This window comes from Tamandua tetradactyla, chromosome 13 (genome assembly GCF_023851605.1).
Source record: "Tamandua tetradactyla isolate mTamTet1 chromosome 13, mTamTet1.pri, whole genome shotgun sequence".
NCBI lineage: Eukaryota > Metazoa > Chordata > Mammalia > Pilosa > Myrmecophagidae > Tamandua > Tamandua tetradactyla.
Genome location: NC_135339.1, coordinates 34775311 through 34795183, shown reverse-complemented (window position 1 = coordinate 34795183; position 19873 = coordinate 34775311). Strand labels below are relative to the sequence as shown.

Below are 19873 nucleotides of genomic sequence, written 5' to 3'. Positions count from 1 at the left end.
AATACAATATTCAAAATAGAAAATTCACTAGAGAGGCTCAATAGTGGGATGGAGATGTCAGAGCTAAAATTCAGCCAACTTAAAAATAGGTCAGTGAAAGTTAACCAATCTTAGCAACAGAGAGAAAAAAAATATTTTTAAATGACCAGAGCCTCAGGAAACTGTCAGAAATATCAAAAGGTCTAACATTATATTATCAGAGTCCAGAAGAGAAGAAAGATTATGGTACAAAAAAATAAATATTTGAAGGAATAATGGTTGAAAAGATCCTATATTTGGTGAAAGAAATAATTATTTTCAATTCAGGAGAGTCAGTTAAACTCAAACAGAATAAACTTAAAGAAATCCATGTTTAAATACAGAATAATCAAATTACTGAAAACTAAATACAAAAAAATGAACAGCCAGAGAAAAACAATACATTTCATATAGAAGTACAAGGATTCAATGATTCCTGCTTTCTCATTAGAAACCATGAGAGGCTAGTATGAAGTAATACAACAGTTTTACAGTGCTATAAGGAAAGTATCATTAACTCAGAATTCCATATCCAGTGAAAAATACTTTTTTTATATATGCTATTATGGCAGGGTCATATTTCATTATTTTCCCATGGGAGTATCCTGTTATTGCAGCACCATTTGTTGAATTTGTATGTTTGTTTGTTGGGAAGTACAGTGACTGGGAATCAAACCTGCATCACCTGCATGGCAGACAAGAATTCTATCACTGAACTACCCTTGCACTCCCCTGAAAATACTCCTTATACACTGAATATTTCACTGTCAAGAATGAAGATGGAATAATATTTGCAATGTAGGAAACAAAGAGAATTTGTCACAGGCAGACCTGTTCCAAAAGAAATGCTAAAGAAGTTATTAAATGGAAAGGGAATTATATGGAAACTTGGAAAATCACAAACGAGGGGAGAGCAACAGAAGTGTTAAAAAAAATCTCATAAATATAATAGACTATTCTTCTTTCCTTAAATTTTTAAAAATATGTCTGACTGTTGAAAGCAAAGATCATAATACTGAGGGTCTATCAATGTATGCAGCTGCAACAGATAACTACATTATTAAGTGGGCAAAGTAAAGGGATCTATATGATGTTAAGCTTTCTACATTCCACTTCAAGGTGGTGAAATACTAATTCTCTACTGAGTTAAAATATGTATATTTTAATTCCTGATGCAACCACAAAAATTATATAAGGAGATAAAGTCAAAAGCTTAATAAATTAAAAAAGAATTCTAAATAATATTCCAAAGAAGGCAAGAAAGGGGAAATGAGGGCACAAACATAAATCAATGGTAAAATGTTCACCTAAGTCCAAACAGGCCAATGATTACATTAAACGTAAATGGTCTACACACAGAAATTAAAAGCAGAGATTATCAGAAAGAAAAAAATAAATAAAACCCAGCTACATGTTATCTAGAAGAAACTCATGTTAGATATAAGACATAGGTAGGTTAAATTAAAAGGATGGAAAAAATATACTTTACAAACACTAATTAAAAGGTAGGTGGTGTGGCTATATTAATGTCAGCCAAAGTAGACTTCAGAGCAAGAAAAGTTGTGAGGCATAAAGAAGTGTGTTAAATAATGATAAAAAGGTCAATTCACTACCAACAATCCTAAATGTGCATGCGCCTAACAACAAAGCTTCAATGTGCATTAAGTAAAAACTGAGAAAACTGAAATTAAAAATGGACAAATCCACAATTATAATTGGGGATTTCAATACTTCTCTCTCAATGGCAGATAGGACAAATAGAAAATTAAAACCTTCTCAACCAACTGAAAATAATTGATATTTATAGAACATTCCACCCAAAAATATCAGAATGCACATGGAACATTCACCAAGATAGATTAATATCCTGAATTACAAAGCAAACCTTAAAATGTTGAAACATTGAAATCATAAAAATTATGTTCTCTCTCCATCATGGAATTAAACAAGAAATAAATAACAGAAAGAAAACTGAAAAAACTTCCAAACACTTGGAAATTTTAAAAAAGCACAATTCTAAATAATCATAGGTCAAAGGGCATATATCAAGAGAAACTGGATATTATCTTGAACTCTACATACATGCAAATGCAACATATCAAAAATTTTGGATGTAGCTAACACAGTGATTAGAGGAAAAATTATAGCATTAAATTCTTATGTTAGAAAAAAGAAAGTTTTCAAATAAATAATCTAAGTTTCAAGCTCATAAAACTAGAAAAGGGAGAAAAAAATAAACCCAAAGCAAGAAGAAGGATGAAAATAAAGATACGGGCAGAATTTTTAAAAAGTTGAAATCAGGAAAACAATGGACAAAATCAATAAAACTAAGCTTTGGGTCTTTGAAAAGATCAACAAAACTGATGAACCTCTAGTGGCCTAACAAAGATGAAAAATAATTTTCAAATTACCAATGGAGCAGTGTGTTACCAGCTCAAGTGAGTTTTTCCGGACACTAAGCAGTATGGTAGAAGCTCTTTTATTTCTTTCTGATGACAACATACACTCACAAGAACGAAGCGCAAGCCAGCGCAGAATAAGGGAGCACAGGCACCCTTTATCTTAGTCCTTAACTCAAAAGAGTCCCTCCTCCCGGTTCACCATTGGCTGGCTACTTAGAAATCACAATAAGTCTCGGAAACTAGCAAAGTAATAGGTGAGTTTTCTACACGCCATTATCATAATTAGTCATTTAGTTTTTAAACAATCACAGATTAGGGTAGGTTGAATCCTTAATTTGCATATCCGACTGCCCTTATATACAGGAGATCAATTGAAAAAGCTTTATGCCCTAAGCACCTATCATATTCTAGTAAACTTAATCCTTCACATACTGACGTGATTTGGGGGAACGTGGGCCAGGTTAGGAGGTCAAGACTTAAACAAAGGGGCTTCCACACTTCCTTATTTGAGTGGGAGGAGTCCACCATGCCTTAACCACTATCAGGAATATCAGGAACGAAAGAGACGATAATCCTCATAGACACCCCACCCCTCCCCAATATTTAAAAGATATGAGGAAACACTACAAACAACTCTACACACATAAATTTGACAAATTACATGAAAGGGGTCAATTCCTTGAAGGTCACAAAACTACTACACAGCCCAAGAAAAAGAAAGTGAATTGTCCTATACCCATTAAATAAATTGAACCCGTAGTTTAAAATCTTCAAAAGCAGAGAAACCTCCCGGCGGCGGCGGCGGCTGGGGTTACTTGCTGACGCGGGACCGCCCGCCTGCGAACGCGCCGTCACCCGGCCGGACTGGGCCGCCGCTCGGCCGTGGTTGGGGGGCTGTGGGGGCGGGGGGTACCCTGAACCCGACCCCGACCGGGCGGCGGGGCGGCGGCGGGACTCACCGGGCCCACTGGGCCGCGTCGAGCGGGAGGTGCCGGCCGCAGGGTCCGCACCGCGGCGGCGAGTGCGGCGCTGAGTCCGCGGAAAAGAAGGAGCTGGGCGCCGAGCGGCGCGGCCTGACGCGGAGCCTGCGCGAGACCCGGCTCGGCGCGGTGGCCGGCGGGCCCCAGGCGTGGGCAGCGGCCCCCGGGGGCTACGGGCCGGTGGCTGGCGCGGGGAGGAGGGGACCAAGCCGGGTAAGAAGACCCGGGCCGTGTGACGCTGAAGATGGAGTTCACCGACAGCAAGCTGTGGCGCGACGCGACCTTCAGCAGGAGGCAGACGGGCAGCGTGGAGAGGGCCTGTGCGCTGTCTGTGCTGGCACCGACACACGTGCTGCTGCTGGTGGCCGGCCCGCCAGGCCATGCTGTGTACCTTTGCCACCCGCAGACTGCAGCCGGTGATCTCCAGTGAGCCCGCCAAGACGCTGATGCAGACCTGCCTCACCTCGCCCCGACTCTCCACCCAGCTCGGACCCCACCGCAGACCAGAGAATGAGTACCACAGGCTTGGAAGAGGCAGACCTCACCTACCTGGTGTCCGAGTCCCACGGCAGCGGAGAGACCTGGTGGTGAAGCCGCATTCACAGCCACCAACCTGCCGGCACCACCTCCACCATCCAAATGCACCCAGCACCTCTACCACCACACCAGTCAGCAGTGGCCCCTCCTTCCCCGTCACCAGCTACTTGGCACAGCCTGTCTGCCTCAGCCCCAGCGCCATCAGCAGTGTGATGGGGACAGGGCTGTGCGGAAGACTCCAGGCAGTGACCGGTCTGTAGGGCCTCATGCAGCTGCCTACCAGCTTCACCCTCCTGCCTGGTGGGGCAGGGGCCCAGGAGGGCCCAGCGCAGGCCATTCAGGTGCATCAGGCCGCACAGCAAGCATCTCCTTCTACCAGCAGCACAGACCTCCAGCAGGACAGCGCCATTGACCACCACCACGTGACGTCTGTCCCTACCATTGTGGGTGGCCGCATGATGTATCTCACCAGGCAGTGATGTATGCCCCCACCTCGGGCCTAGCTGATGGCAGCGCACTGTGCTCAGTGCCTTCTCCCTAGCACCACCACCATGTAGGCGTCCCACAGCCAGGTCCAGGAGCACCGTGGTGCCACCCCCCACCCCCACACCGTGTTTCTGACAGCACCATCTGGGACAGTGCAGATCCTGTATCTGCAGTTCAGCTTCGCCAGATGGCTGAGACAGGGCAGTAGGCCGGGAGCCCCAGCCGGCTACAGCACCGAGTGACTGACCCACCCTGCCGCCCGGGAGCAGTGGCCCAAGAGATGACACCACCGGGACCGGTGGCCCAAGGGACAGCACCACCTTTTTATTGTTGCCTTTTCACGTTTTCTTTACCCACATGTTAACAGGTGGTGGGAGGGAGGTGGGGAGGAGCCTCAGAACTGAGACCCCCTATTTCCAGCGGAAGATTTGGGCCTGCCTGCCCTCCACCCCGTACTCCCTCACCCTCCCTCCATCTAGCCCTCCCTCCCATTTGTGTTGATGGTGGGCTGCCCTCCCTCCTCCAACAACCCTTGCCAGCTTGGCTCAGTGTTTGCCATGAGCATTAGCTATACCCAGTGGGACCATTCTCACACACAGGCCTTCTGTGGGACCAGCCACTGTGTCCTCCCCTGAGGAAGCCCTCTTCCCAACCTCCTTGCTGACCACAGGTCAGCGCTGTGTCTGCCACTGGCTGGGTTAAAAGAGCTCTGCCACTGCCCCTCAGGGAGCCAGCTGGGGTGATGGGGGCTTCTTCGCTCACACCGCCACCTCTGCCCCTTCAGCTTCTGAGTAGCTGGGCCTGTGCACTGGGCGGCTTCCTGGGGCCATCTGCCCTGCCTCGCCATTCCACAAGGACCTCCAGGGGTTTCTGGGATGGAGGGACCCACCAGTGTTCCCTTCTTCCCTGCCCCTGTCTTCCCCTCCCCTCTCCTCCCAGCTGCTTTATTTAAAGTTGATTTTCAGCTTTTATTCAAGCTGAAATAAAGTGAAGTGAAAACAAATCTATAAATACATAATTTAAAAATTAACTTTATAAAATGGCATTTTTCTTGTCCCCCTCCCTGTCCAAACTCCCCTTCCTTTGGGCTCCCCAGAACTGACTGGGTCCCTGGGGACAGAGCCACCCCATAAGCTTGGAGACCCCAGTGGCAGGGGTAGGGGGAGATTCAGGGATGGGGGTGTGTGGGACTCAGGATCTACCCTGATGGGGTGGGGAGGATGACCCACAGTTCTGGGTCTCTTTTTGCCTTGCACAACTGGTGCTGGGGCGAGGGAAGAGGGGTTGGGGAGGGAGGATATCGCTGTGCCACATGCATGGGCATTGCAGTCTTGTGCATCTCCAGGCCTGCAACTACCTGGCACCCCAGTGGCACTGAGCAGGGTGGGGTCCGGGACGGGGTGAGAGGCAGGAATGAGGGTCAGAAGAAATGAAAGCAGCTTTTGGGCTGAGTACAGCCATAGGGGAGCCAGAAATAGGCAGCTCTCCCAGGGAGTGAGCAGCTACTGAAACTTTTTAAAAGTTAAGAAAAAAAGTCTTGAAGAAAATGACTGTTTTTCTAAGTGTAACCTCAGTACTTTTGTAATTTGTACAGGGACCTTGCCCCACCTACCTCTCTGCTTTTGGGGGTAGACTTTGAGGGTGGCCCAGCATGGGAGAGGGTCTTTCACCCGGTGTCAGAGCCTACCTTCATCACTTATATCCAGAAAGGGAGCTTTTCAGAAAACAGATTAGCAGTTGGGGTAGAATTTTCTTAATACTTTACAGCTGCCTTCAGTGAGAACAAACCTGCTTCTGTGATTAGGTGAACGGATGGGGGGAGATTTTATGCATAGTTGTTGTCAAGGGAATGGTTTTCTGACATGTTTGGGAAACCCCTACCCTATAACCCTCACTCTGTCTTACCCCAATTTGGGGTGCTAAGAGGGAAATCATCTTTCTGGGCTTGCTCCTGGAGATAACTGGTGCTTATCGGTGGTTTACCAGGCTGGGACATGGTAAAGCAGGGGCTAGAGAGTGGGGGAGCTTGGGACTGTAAATGCCCAGTCCCCTTTCCCTGCTCTTGTTTCACTCCACCACCACTCACTCTCTCCCCACTCCCCTACCCCATGGGAGGAGACTGATGAATTCCTACTCTTTCCCACAAAAGAAAGACCCAGTGAATGAATCAGGCAATGTCCTTGAATGTGTGTTGTGTGAACATGGCCTTGAGAGAACACGTGTGTCAGGAATGAGGTGGCATTTGCATGTGCAGTGATCCTTGGTGCTTCCTTCCCTGGTGGCTCTGGGATATGTGTGCGTGTACATGAGTGAATGTGCGTGTGTGTGTGGGAATGTGTGTGTGCATATCAGTGGTTTCTACTTCTCCTGGAATGCTGACCCAGGAATAGTGGACATGATCACCATCCTATGTAAAGAGCTTTCTTTTGTGTTAAAAAATAACACTCTTTCAATACATGTATCGTTTTCATGCACAGATCAAAATAATAATAATAATAAAAAGAAACCTTGAAGCCAAAATAGTTTTACTGAATGATTTTTACCAAATATTTTAGAAAGAAATAAACTAATTTTACATAATATCATCTAGAACATTTGAAGAAGAAAACTTTCCCAACCCATTTTATAAGGCTGGAATTATCCTGATTCCCAGGCTAGAAAGATAGTACCAAAGCAAACAAACAAACAAAAAAACCCCACAGATTAATATTTCTCATTAACACAGATGTAAAAATACTCAACAAGACACTAATAAGAAAATCTAGAATAATAAAAATAATAAAACACGATGACCAAGTGGGGTCTATCCCAGGAATGCAAAATTGTTTAAATAATCTAAAATCAATCACTGTAATCCATAATATGAACAGACCAAAGAAGAGAAAAACCCCACATAATCACATAAATTGATGCAGAAAAAAATACTGATAAAATTCAACATCTCTTCATAAGACAATCACTCAGCAAACTAGAAATGGCAGGAAATGTCCTTAACCTAATAAAAGGTGTATATAAATGTTCTAAAGCTCACCATACTTAATGGTAAAAGACTGAGGCCTTTCCCTCTAAGATTTGGAAGATTGAGACCAGAACAAGAATGTCTACTCTCATCAATTCTATTTACAGTTGTACTGGAGGTTGTAGCTAAAGCAAAAATGTTGTAGCCAAGGCAAAAAAGGCAAATATTTAGATTGGAAAGAAGAGATAAAATTGTCCCTATTTGCAGATGACCTTGTCTATATGGAAATGTCTTTCTATGATTATTTACATAGAAAATTCCATGGAATTTACCCCCCCCAAAAAAGCTTCCAAAGTCAATTAGTCAATTGACTCAAGTCAATTTAGCAAGATGGCAGGATACAAAATTAAAAATCAATCATATTAAAATACACCAATGTATTGTATACACAAATAAAAATAGAAGACCAAACAAAACAGGTATAAATCTCCAAATCATGTGTAAGGTGAAATCTACAAAATTCTGATGAAAGAGAACAAAGAAACCCTAAATAAATGGAGAGACATATCGTGTTCATGAATTTGAAGACTTAGAGTTATATCAATTCTCCCCAAATTGAAATATAAACTTAGTAGAGTCATAGTCAGATTTGTCTTTGTAAATTTAGGAAAGCTGATTCTAAAATATAAATGGAAAGGCAAAGAAACTATAATAGCCAAAACAATTTTGAAAAAGAACAAAGTTGGACTCACATTACCTATTATAAAGCTACATTAATGAAGATGTGTGGTACTGGTAAATGGGTAGACACATTGATCAATGGAACAGAACAGAGAATTCATAAATAGATGTACGTAAATATGGTCAATTGATTTTTGACAAAAGTAGAAATACTAATCAATAGTCTTTTTCAACAAATGGTGTTAGAACAATTGAACATTCATATACAAAAAATGAACCTTGACAAAAACCTCACACCATATATAAAAATTCAAAATGGGTCATAAATTTAAGTGTAAACTATAAAACTATAAAACTTTTAGAGGAAAACACGGGAGAGAATCTTTGTGACCTGGGGTTAGCCAAAGCAAAAATTCTTAGATAGGAACCGAAAATCATGATCCTTAAAAGAAAATATGGGTAAACTGTACTTCATCAAAATTGAAAGCTCTTGCCCACTAAAAGATGCAGTTAAGAGAATGACAAGACAAACTATATCCAGGGAGAAATATTTGCAAATCATATATATGAGAAAGGACTTGTATCCAAAACATATCAAGTACCGTCAAACTCAACATTAAGAAAATAAACCACCTAATTAAAAATGGGCAAAATGCTTGAACTACACTTCACCAAAGATGATATACAGACAACAGATAATCACAGTGAAAGATGTTCAACCATGAGCTATTATGGAATGCAAGTTAAGATCATGATGAAATACTATTACATACCTATTAGAATGGTGAATATAAAAATTTTTGACAATATCAGATGTTGGGTTGCCAAGTAAGTCATAGACAAATGGAGATGTCATATATTATTGGGGGGAATGCAGAATGGTACAGCCACTTTGGAAAATAGTTTGGCAGTTTCTTATAAATTTAAAAACACATGTTATGATCCAGCAATCCCGTTCCTAGTTAGTGACTTCTAGGGAAATGAAAACTTATATTTACATAAAAATCTGTACATGAATATTTATAGCAGCTCTATTCATGATTGCCCCAAACAAACAATCCAAATGCTATGCAACAGGTGAATAAGCAAACTGCTGTACATCCAAACAATGGAATATTACTCAGCAATAAAAAGGAATGAACTCTTGATGCATGCACAACATGGACATCCAAACAATGGAATATTACTCAGCAATAAAAAGGAATGAACTCTTGATGCATGCACAACATGGATAAGTATCAAAGGTATTACATGGAGTGAAAGGAATTATCAAAAGGTTACATGCTGTATGATTCCATTTATATGACATTCTGGTGAAAGCAAAACTACAGTGATGGAAAACAGCATGGTTGCTGGAAAATAGAGGTGGAAGCGGTGTGACTAAAAAGGGCAGCATGGGGAATTGGGGGATTAATGGATCTGCTCTGTATCATGTTTGTGATGATGGCTACAAGTATCTATATATTTATTAAATGCATAGAACTGTATGCCAAAGAAAAGTCAACTTTATGGATGTCAATTTTAAAAAAGCACTCATAAAAGGAATAATAAATTGTGAAACATAAAACAGATCTAAGGAATATTAGGTAAGCATAAAAAATCGTTTTGGAAGAGAAATTGAAATTTGACAAAAGACACATTTAGTAAGAGACAGCAATGGGATTTAAATGCACACCCTCTGATTTGAACTGCAGAAGAGATTTTACAACATTGTACTTCCAAGTACTTATGTTTGGTGGTATCCTGATTCAAAATGTCTGTTTCTGAATACTGACTCCATTCTACCTTCTAGATGTGAAATCTCTCTGAATCTGTTTCCTCATCTGTGAAATGAGATTAATAGCAGTAACTTCTTTTAAAAGTTTTAACATACACACGTGAGTGCTTTGTACAGTGTCTGGCACATAGTAGGTGCTCAAGAAACAGCAATTATTAACCACCAAAAGCTTTAAATTTTCTGCTTATAACACAGAAATAACACCAGTGCTATGAAAGGTTTAGCATATTTTCTTTCGCCAGTATGCCAGTATTTCCACAAAAAACAGAAGTCCTTGGGGTTCATATTTGGTTTCAGAAATGGATGAAGAAAATTGAATTTAGCTCTGTTTGATACAAAACAATCTTCCTTCTACTCCCACCCCCCATTTTTTCCCTCATTTTTGTTGCATGATGAATGCTTCCTGGGTAGATGTCCATGTATATTTTAAAATATCTATATAACTTGGCTTTCTTCATCAAGATAATAAATGTGTTGGTTCAAAGGCAAGAAATAGTGGTAAAGAATAAGATCAACAAGAAGGAAGAGGGAGGGAGAGGAGCAGAGAATAAAATCTCACTAATTATCTTTTCTGAGCATAGCAACCTCTGTATCCCTGCAGCACTCACACACCTGTAAAGTAAAAGCAGCAATTAAAAGCACCATGGCTATCATCACACATATAGATCACCTTGATTCGTTTAAGTGATATTGTTTAATATGCTGGGTGGCTGCGTTTAACAACTGGCAAAGTTCTTTTCCAAGTAATGACGTCAGCAGGGTCTTGTGATTGTTCATCTAGCAAGAAAACCCTAGGTAAGATAAGTGAAAGCAATCTCCAGAATAAACTAATTAAGGTAATTAAATGTCTAGATGCCAGCAAAAAATAACAAATCACACCAGGAAAATTGAAGATATGGCCCAGTCAAAGGAACAAACCAATAGTTCAAATGAGATGCAGGAGCTGAAACAACCAATTCAGAATATACGAACAGAAATGGAAAACCTTATCAAAAACCAAATCAATGAATTGAGGGAAGATATGAAGAAGGCAAGGAATGAACAAAAAGAAGAAATGGAAAGTCTGAAAAAAACAAATCACAGAACTTATGGAATGAAAGATACAGTAGAAGAGATGAAAAAACAATGGAAACCTACAATGGTAGATTTCAAGAGACAGAGGTTAGGATTAGTGAACTGGAGGATGGAACATCTGAAATCCAAAAAGAAACAGAAACTATAGAGAAAAGAATGGAAAAATATGAGTAGGGACTCAGGGAATTGAATGATAATATGAAACGCACAAATATACATGTTGTGGGTGTCCCAGAAGGAGAAGAGAAGGGAAAAGGAGGAGAAAAACTAATGGAATAAATTATCACTGAAAATTTCCCAACTCTTATGAAAGACCTAAAATTACAGATCCAAGAAGTGCAGCGCACCCCAAAGAGAATAGATCCAAATAGACGTTCTCCAAGACACTTACTAGTCAGAATGTCAGAGGTCAAAGAGAAAGAGAGGATCTTGAAAGCAGCAAGAGAAAAGCAATCCATCACATACAAGGGAAACCCAATAAGACTATGTGTAGATTTCTCAGCAGAAACCATGAAGGCAAGAAGACAGTAGGATGATATATTTAAATTACTAAAAGAGAAAAACTGCCAACCAAGAATTCTATGCCCAGCAAAATTGTCCTTCAAAAATGAGGGAGAAATTAAAACATTCTCAGACAAAAAGTCACTGAGAGAATTTGTGACCAAGAGACCAGCTCTGCAAGAAATACTAAAGGGAACACTAGAGACAGATACGCAGACAGAAGAGAGGTGTGGAGAAGAGTGTAGAAAGAAGGAAAATTAGATATGACATATAAAATACAAAAGACAAAATGGTAGAGGAAAGTACTACCCAAACAGTAATAACACTAAATGTTAATGGACTGAACTCCCCAATCAAAAGACATAGACTGGCAGAATGGATTAAAAAAAGGATCCTTCTATATGCTGTCTACAGGAAACACATCTTAGACCCAAAGATAAACATAGGTTGAAAGTGAAAGGTTGGGAAAAGATATTTCATGCAAATAACAACCAGAAAAGAGCAGGAGTAGCTATACTAATATCCAACAAATTAAACTTCAAATGTAAAACAGTTAAAAGAGACAAAGAAGGATACTATCTACTAATAAAAGGAACAATTAAACAAGAAGACATAACAATCATAAATATTTATGCACTGAATCAGAATGCCCCAAAATATGTGAGGAATACACTGCAAATACTGAAAAGGGAAATAGACACATCTACCATAATAGTTGGAGACTTCAATTCCCCACTCTCATCAATGGACAGAACATCTAGATAGAGGATCAATAAAGAAACAGAGAATTTGAATATTACAATAAATGAGCTAGACTTAACAGACATTTATAGGACATTACACCCCACAACAGCAGGATACACCTTTTTTCTCAAGTGCTCATGGATCATTCTCAAAGATAGACCATATGCTGGGTCACAAATAAGTCTCAAAAAATTTAAAAAGATTGAAATCATACACAACACTTTCTCAGATCATAAAGGAATGAAGTTGGAAATCAATAATAGGCAGAGTGCCAGAAAATTCACAAATATGTGGAGGCTCAACAATACACTCTTAAACAACCAGTGGGTCAAGGAAGAAATTGCAAGAGAAATCAGTAAATATCTCGAGGTAAATGAAAATGAAAACACAACATATCAAAACTTATGGGATGCAGCAAAGGCAATGCTAAGAGGGAGATTTATTGCCCTAAATGCCTATATCAAAAAAGAAGAAAGGGCAAAAATTTGGGAATTAACTCTCTGTTTTGAAGAACTGGAGAAAGAACAGCAAACTAACCCCAAAGCAAGAAAAAGGAAAGAAATAACAAAGATTAGAGCAGAAATAAATGAAGTTGAGAATATGAAAACAATAGAGAAAATCAATAAGACCAGAAGTTGGTTCTATGAGAAAATCAATAAGATTGATGGGCCCTTAGCAAGATTGACAAAAAGAAGAAGAGAGAGGACACAAATAAATAAGATCAGAAATGGAAGAGGAGACATAACCACTGACCTCACAGAAATAAAGGAGGTAATAACAGGATACTATGAACAACTTTATGCTGATAAATACAACAATGTAGATGAAATGGACAAGTTCCTAGAAAGGCATGAACAATCAACTTTGACTCAAGAAGAAATAGATGACCTCAACAAACCAATCACAAGTAAAGAAATTGAATCAGTCATTCAAAAGCTTCCCAAAAAGAAAAGTCCAGGACCAGATGGCTTCACATGTGAATTCTACCAAACATTCCAGAAAGAATTAGTACCAACCCTGCTCAAACTCTTCAAAAAAATTGAAGTGGAGGGAAAGCTACCTAATTCATTCTATGAAGCCAACATCACCCTCATACAAAAACCAGGCAAAGATATTACAAAAAAAGAAAATTACAGACCAATCTCTCTAATGAATATAGATGCAAAAATCCTCAACAAAATTCTAGCAAATCGAATCCAGCAACACATTAAAAGAATTATATATCATGACCAAGTAGGATTCATCCCAGGTATGCAAGGATGGTTCAACATAAGAAAATCACTTAATGTAATAAGTGATTATCACCATATCAACAAATCAAAGCAGAAAAATCACATGATCATCTCAATTGATGCAGAGAAAGCATTTGACAAGTTCAACATCCTTTTCTGTTGAAAACACTTCAAAGGATAGGAATACAGGGGAACTTCCTTAAAATGATAAAGGGAATATATGAAAAACCCACAGCTAATATCATTCTCAATGGGGAAAAACTGAAAACTTTCCCCCTAAGATCAGGAACAAGACAAGGATGTCCACTATCACCACTGTTATTCAACATCGTGTTGGAAGTTCTGGAATAGCCAGAACAATTAGACAAGAAAAAGAAATACAAGGCATCAAAATTGGAAAGGAAGAAGTAAAACTATCACTGTTTGCAGATGATATGATACCCTACGTCAAAAACCCTGAAAAATCCACAGCAAAGCTACTAGAGCTAATAAACGAGTACAGCAAAGTGGCAGGTCACAAGATCAACATTCAAAAATCTGTAGTGTTTCTATACACTAGTAATGAACAAGCTGAGGGGGAAATCAAGAAACGAATTCCATTTACAATTGCAACTAAGAGAATAAAATACTTAGGAATAAATTTAACTAAAGAGACAAAAGACCTATACAAAGAAAACTACAAGAAACTGTTAAAAGAAATCATAGAAGACCTAAATAGATGGAAGGGCATACCATGTTCATGGATTGGAAGACTAAATATAGTTAAGACGTCAATTCTACCTAAACTGATTTACAGATTCAGTGCAATACCAATCAAAATCCCAACAACTTTTCAGAAATAGAAAAACCAATAAGCAAATTTATCTGGAAGGGCAGGGTGCCCCGAATTGCTAAAAACATCTTGAGGGAAAAAAACGAAGCTGGAGGTCTTGCACTGCCTGACTTTAAGGCATATTATGAAGCCACAGTGGTCAAAACAGCATGGTATTGGCATAAAGATAGATATATCGACCAATGGAATCGAATAGAGTGCTCAGATATAGACCGTCTCATCTATGGACATTTGATCTTTGATAAGGCAGTCAAGCCAACTCACCTGGGACAGAACAGTCTCTTCAATAAATGGTGCCTAGAGAACTGGATATCCATATGCAAAAGAATGAAAGAGGACCCGTATCTCACACCCTATACAAAAGTTAACTCATAATGGATCAAAGAGCTTAGGTCTAAGGCCATAAAACAGTTAGAGGAAAATGTAGGGATTTTATACCCTACATTTCTTATAATTGGAGGCGGTTTTATGGACCTTACACCTAAAGCAAGAGCACCGAAGAAAGAAAGAAAGAAATGGGAGCTCCTCAAAATTAAACACTTTTGTGCATCAAAGAACTTCATCAAGAAAGTAAAAAGACAGCCTACACAATGGGAGACAATATTTGGAAACGACATATCAGATAAAGGTCTAGTATCCAGAATTTATAAAGCGGTTGTTCAACTCAACAACAAAAAGACAGCCAATCCAATTACAAAATGGGAAAAAGACTTGAACAGACACCTCTCAGAAGAGAAAATACAAATGGCCAAAAGGCACATGAAGAGATGCTCAATGTCCCTGGCCATTAGAGAAATGCAAATCAAAACCACAATGAGATATCATCTCACACCCACCAGAATGGCCATTATCAACAAAACAGAAAATGACAAGTGCTGGAGAGGATGCGGAGAAAGAGGCACACTTATTCACTGTTGGTGGGAATGTCAAATGGTGCAACCACTGTTGAAAGCAGTTTGGCGGTTCCTCAAAAAGCTGAATATAGAATTGCCATATGACCCAGCAATACCATTGCTAGGTATCTACTCAGAGGACTTAAGGGCAAAGACACAAACAGACATTTGCACACCAATGTTTATAGCAGCATTATTTACAATTGCAAGGAGATGGAAACAACCAAAATGTTCATCAACAGATGAGTGGCTAAACAAACTGGTATATACATATGATGGAATATTATGCAGCTCTAAGACAGAATAAACTTATGAATTACGTAACAACATGGATGGACCTTGAGAACATTATGCTGAGAGAGACTAGCCAAAAACTAAAGGACAAATACTGTGGTCTCACTGATATGAACTGACATTACTGAATAAACTTGGAATATGTCATTGGTAACAGAGACCATCAGGAGATAGAAATAGGGTAAGATAGTGGGTAATTGGAGCTGAAGGGATACAGACTGTGCAACAGGATGGGATACAAAAACTCAGAAATGGACAGCACAATACTACCTAACTGTAATGTAATTATGTTAAAACACTGAATGAAGCTGCATGTGAGAATGATAGAGGGAGGAGGGCTGGGGACATAAATGAAATCAGAAAGAAAGATAGATGTTAAAGATCGAGATGGTATAATCTAGGAATGCCTAGAGTGTATAATAATAGTGAAATGTACAATGTACAAATTTTAAAAATGATTTTGCATGAGGAAGAACAAAGGAATGTCATTATTGCAGGGTGCTGAAAATAGATGATAATTAATACTTTAAAATGTCACCTTATGTGTGACACTAAAGCAGAAAATGTTTGTTACAAAATTTAGATTTTGACTAGAGAATTTCCTAATATAACTCATGTAGATAACTTGATTGAATGTCATAAGTACTTGGACTCTCAGGTAGCACATGAGATTTTGTTGGTTTGTCCAGAGTGATGCCCTGATGAATCCCAGAATGATTTGATCAGTGACTGGAAAAGTATTCACAAGCCCCCTTCAGGGAATGGTGAGAACGGGGAGAAATTCAACTTCCCCAAGTTGAATTCTTGATATTCTCACAAGCAGTGTGGACAACCAAAGCTATAGGCTGAGCCCCCAGTCTTGGGGTTTGTTCACATGAAACTTAACCCCACAAAGGATAGGTCAAGTCTACTTAAAATTTAGGCCTAAGAGTCACCCCCAAGAGAGCCTCTTTTGTTGCTCAGATGTGGCCTCTCTCTCCAGCCAACATGATGAGCAGTCTCACCACCCTCCCCCTCTCTGCGTGGGACGTGACTCCCAGGGGTGTGGACCTTCCTGGTGACGTGGGACAAAGATCCTGGAATGAGCTGAGGCTCAGCATCAAAGGACTGAGAAAAACCCTAGAATGAGCTGAGAATTAACATCAAGGGATTGAGAGAAACTTCTCGACCAAAAGGGGGAAGAGTAAAATGAGACAAAGTGTCAATGGCTGAGAGATTCCAAACAGAGTCAAGAGGTTATCCTGGAGGTTATTCTTACGCATTAAGTAGATATCACCTTGTTGTTCAAGATGTAGTGGAGAGGCTGGAGGGAATTGCCTGAAAATGTAGTGCTGTGTTCCAGTAGCCATGTTTCCTGATGATGATTGAACAATGATATAGCTTTCACAATGAGACTCTGTGAATGTGAAAACCTTATGTCTGATGCTCCTTTTAGCTACTATATCAACAGAAGAGTAGAACATATGGAATAAAAATAAATAATAGGGGGAACAAATGTTAAAATAAATTCGGTTTGAAATGCTAGTGGTAAATGAAAGCGAGGGGTAAGGGGTATGGTATGTATAGTCTTTTTTTTCCCTACTATTATTTTTTTTCTTTTTCTGTTGTCTTTTTTTTTCTTTTTCTAAATCATGCAAATATACTAAGAAATGATGAATATGCAACTATGTGATGATATTAAGAATTACTGACTGTATATGTAGAATGGAATGATATCTTAATGTTTTGTTTGTTAATTTTTTTAATTAATTAAAAAAGTTTTTAAAAAATCAAGATTATTAACACTGGACTAATATTTTTACTAGATTTAAACTATTGGCCTTTTAACCAAAAGCAGGACCCAGGGGGAAAGAGACTAAGGAGAGATGATTTTGATGGGAGCCTTAAAGCAGAGGCAGAAATGGGGATTAGAAACAGCAAAGAATCCATGGGTGTGTTGCAGGGCAGAGATGGGGGAAACATACAAAAAGGAAGAGAGCACAAATAAAAACAGAAGTTCTACAAAAGAGCTTCTATTAAGAAGTTGTTAAAAACAATTTTGCCCCTTTTATAAGAATTTTGCCTAGTGCTTCTAAAATTCAGTAATGAGAGAATGATTTGTTAGTTGCTTTTTCTCTATACCCTATCTTGTTATTACACTTTGAGTGACCTTTGTTGAAAAGCAGAAAATCTTAAAGATATTTGGTTTTAGTGATAAAATGGGATGCATTATCACTTTGAAGTTGGTTTTCTTAATTTTGCCTTTATTCATCACAAATAGGACTTGAAAAGCTTTTTGGGTAAAAATTTGTGTTTTCTTCTCTTGGCCATGTTCCCATGTTCTTAAAGATGCTTCCGTAAAAACCAAGCTCAAGTCATGTCCCAGGTAGGATAAAAAATGAAATACTGTCTAATATTCATATAAAACTCTCATTTCCTAAGAGAACACACACTAAAATAGCTTTTGAAACCCAGAAAGTCTAATTTGTTTTCCTGTTGCATTGAAGATTGTTTTGCCCTGCCTGACATCTGTAAATGCTCAGCCTCTGGGGTAATTGTCATGTCATAATGTCCAGGCAGAGGATGAGCGTACCTGTGAAATAGAGAGATGACATCTTCATTTCATGAATATATCTTTTTGTATAAACTGTGTGAAATTTGCTAAGCTTAAATACCTTGAAGTCTAAGATGACTGGATTTCTCTCTGTACTGTCTCGGGTAACAGTCAACTTTCAGCAATTGTGGGCTTCTTAGGAATTAGCTACATTCCCCAGCTTCCTCAAGAAAAGGAGGGGGAGAGTTCCATTTTCATTTCACAGAAGGATCTAAATGAATGTGGCTAATTAATCGTATTATAATGCCCCTGGTTGTATCTGGAGTTCAGTTAATGGGGTAGTTCACAGTGTGCTCTCTGGAGTCATAGAGAAGTGGGTTCAAATCCAGTGAGCATGAACAAGTTATTAACTTCCTCTGTCTCAGTTTTCTTATCTGTAAAATGGAAATAATGAGAGTGTAAGGAGCACTTCAACCAATTCTGGAGCATAGTAAATGCTAACAAAGTGGAAGCTATTGTAATTATTACTGCCTTGATGTTTGTTATCATCATCATCATTATTATTCCTTCAATGGATATCCGTTTGTTGTGCATTTCATGGAGTTGGAGCCATTCCTCCAGGCAGGCTTGGAGGGAATAGAAGCCTATTCCCTCCAAGGGAGACCTAAAATAGCAACTCTAAACAGCGTAGGGCCAACATGGCAATTAGGTTTCAGCTCAGAGTTCCAACTTTGATCAGTTGATAGAAGCTTCCTGAAAGGCTGTGTTGACAGGAATTCTAAAGATACTGATGAGGTTAGCAGAGCACCATGAGTGATTACCGATGTTTGCCGCGAGCATGGCAGGAAGAGGGGTTAAACTCTGCTTATTTGCCAACCTGGGTCTAGGGGCTGTGGGCCAAGGCTCAGAAGATTGTTTTTGACTCTCTGGAATAGTGCAAAAAAGTGCCACCAGTGTCCTTCCTGAGATGGCACAATTCTCACACCTCTGATGTTGAGGGATTTTCACTGCTAGCAGACTATAACCAAATTTGAGACCAAACACTGAAATATTGTTGAGTACGTTTATTAAATTTTGTTCTAGGCTCCATAGCTTCCTTCTGGGCAGACTACCTGGCTATTAGGCATCACAATTTGAGTAACATGGTGGTCTCTTCTTCCCAAATAATGATGGCAATGGCTTATACTTTCAAAACATTTAATTTGTAAAATGTTCTTACATCCCTTAGAATACTTTATATTCAATTACTTGGCAAGTGGCAAACACAAAAGGAGGTGAAGGCAAACTGGTGTGGGTATTTCTTAAGCCTCATTTGAAGTTCATTGATGATTCTAGCACATACATTTTGTTTCCAAAGTGCTGGCCTCTGACTTCCAGGGTAATGGTATCTGTCCTTGTTGTGAGCCTTGCTCTGGTTTCTTGACTCTTTAATTTATTTTCCTTTCATTTGTGATTCTTCCCCATGTAATACATGTTTTCCTTTTGTTAATATATTGTCCTCATATTGTGCAGCATGCCCAAGTATTTCCTCAGTGAGTCACTTATGGATCCCCGGGCCAATTCTGTTCCTAAGACAAAACGCCAAGGCTAAGATTAGTTCCAGTTTTGTGCTGAGTTCAAATTCTTAAGGCTTAGAAACTCCCAAGTGTTGCACAGATACAAAAATGGTCAAATGATGGTCTGTGTAGAATGTATTGCTCTCCATTCCTTTTTCTATACCAAAGGCTTGTTTTCCTGTCCTCCTAAACAGCTTCTACTTCTGAAGGGTAATCTATTCTCTCCCACTCATCTAGTCTCAAGAGATTTGGAAGTATTATGCAATGAAAGATGTGTAAGGTTGACCATCCCTGCCCACGCTGCTCTCTGCTCAAATGGCTTGAGTCAGTATTTCCTCTCTCCCTACTTCAACAATGGGCCAACCAATCTTGTC

At 39.6% G+C, this 19873-nt stretch overlaps 2 protein-coding genes and 1 pseudogene across 17 annotated transcripts in view; 1 reads left to right on the top strand and 2 right to left on the bottom strand.

The window, feature by feature from the left end:
* LOC143653854 (uncharacterized) overlaps window positions 1-4530 on the bottom strand; it is a 130704-nt gene extending 126174 nt beyond the window's left edge. The window contains exon 1 of the mRNA XM_077125200.1: window positions 3950-4530. The gene's annotated coding sequence lies outside the window, so the exon portion shown is untranslated. The remainder of the gene's footprint in view (window positions 1-3949) is intronic.
* Window positions 1-4787, top strand: part of LOC143653363 (serum response factor pseudogene) — a 35313-nt pseudogene extending 30526 nt beyond the window's left edge.
* The window catches only part of LOC143653850 (uncharacterized), a 353382-nt gene that overhangs the window by 72812 nt on the left and 260697 nt on the right, over window positions 1-19873 (bottom strand). The window contains exon 10 of one of the 16 annotated variants that reach the window (XM_077125178.1): window positions 17599-17982. The exons of 13 other annotated variants lie outside the window; for them this stretch is intronic. The gene's annotated coding sequence lies outside the window, so the exon portion shown is untranslated. Of the gene's footprint in view, window positions 1-17598; window positions 17983-18826; window positions 19512-19873 lie in introns of those variants that run through there. 2 more of the 16 variants (XM_077125182.1, XM_077125183.1) reach the window with 2 other exon arrangements.